Source organism: Oncorhynchus gorbuscha, linkage group LG03 (genome assembly GCF_021184085.1).
Source record: "Oncorhynchus gorbuscha isolate QuinsamMale2020 ecotype Even-year linkage group LG03, OgorEven_v1.0, whole genome shotgun sequence".
Taxonomy (NCBI): domain Eukaryota; kingdom Metazoa; phylum Chordata; class Actinopteri; order Salmoniformes; family Salmonidae; genus Oncorhynchus; species Oncorhynchus gorbuscha.
The window spans coordinates 65035362-65036998 of NC_060175.1; positions in this window are offsets into that span (position 1 = coordinate 65035362).

Below are 1637 nucleotides of genomic sequence, written 5' to 3' on the forward strand. Positions count from 1 at the left end.
GAGCTAAAGGATAGCTGATGACCACAAACCGTGGTTAGCTGGATACTAACGATTTGCCAGTAAAGAAGCTAACTAGCTTCTGAACTAGCTTCTGATTAGCTTCTGGATTAGCTTCTGGGCTAGCTTCTGGCTAGCTCCTGTCTAGCTTCTGGCTAGTTTCTGGCTAGCTTCTTGGAGTTTCTGGCTAGCTTCTTGGAGGATTACAGATTTGAGGTAAATAATACTTTTTTATAAATATAAATTGGTGAGGCGGGTTTCTTGACATTCTCTCAACCAGCTTCACCTTTTCCAACAGTCTTGAAGGAGTTCCCACATATGTTGAGTACTTGTTGGCTGCTTTTCCTTCACTTCGTGGTTCAACCCATCCCAAACCATCTCAATTGGGTTGAGGTTGGGTGATTGTGGAGTCCAGGTCATCTGATGCAGCACTCCATCACGCCCTTACACAGCCTGGAGGTGTGTTGGATCATTGTCCTGTTGATAAACAAACGATAGTCCCACTAAATGCAAACCAGATGGGATGGCGTATCGCTGCAAAATGCTGTGGTAACCATGCTGGTTAAGTGTGCCTTGAATTCTAAAGAAATCACAGACAGTGTCACCAGCAAAGCATCCCTACACCATCACTCCATGCTTCACGGTGGGAACCACACATGCGGAGATCATCCGTTCACCTACTCTGCGTCTTACAAAGACAGGGCGGTTTGAAACAAAAATCTCAAATTTTGCAGTTAATCATGAAGTTAGCCAGAAAACAAATCAACATTTATTTTATATTTGAGATTCTTTTATGTAGCCAGCTCTCATCAAGGCAAAGGGTGGCTACATTGAAGAATCTCAAATATAAAATAAATATTGATTTGTTTTCTGGTTAACTACATGATTCCATATGTGTTATTTCATCGTTTTGATTTCTTCACTATTATGTAGAAAATAGTCAAATAAAGAAAAACCCTGGAATGAGTAGGTGTGTCCAAACTTTTGACTGTCTGTGCTGTCTGTGGTAGTAGAGTGGTGTCCTGAGGGCACACACTTAATGTGTTGTGAAATCTGTTGTGAATGTATTGTAATGGTTTTAAAATTGTATAACTGCCTTCATTTAGCTAGACCCCAGGAAGATTAACTGCTGCCTTGGCAGCAGCTAATGCGGATCCATAATAAATGCAAATACAAACACAAATACAGACACACGGCAGGTAGTCTAGCTGTTAGAGCGTCGGGGCCTGTATTCGAAAGGTCACCAGTACGAATCCCTGAGCCGACAAGATAAAAACACTGTTGATGTGCCCTTGACCAAGGCCTTAGCCCTAAGTGCTGCAGGGTTGATGTTGATAATAGCTGGCCATGACCCTACTCTCTGAGGTTGTCTCAGTTGGGATATACCAAAAAAACACATTTCCATTTCACACATGCGTACTGTATAGCACACATGAACATTTTTGAAATAGGACAATTATATGCACCCACTAAAATTCTTATTACACACATCTTTCTGCCTAAAACCATGTTTCAGCTTGCACCCACCTACTGCAGGTTTTTTGAATTGCTCAGCTGTGTATGACATCACCCATTTCAGCCTACGCTTGCCCTCCCGCCCATAAATACTGTAGCCGAAGCCAGCACAAGTCTCTTCAGCT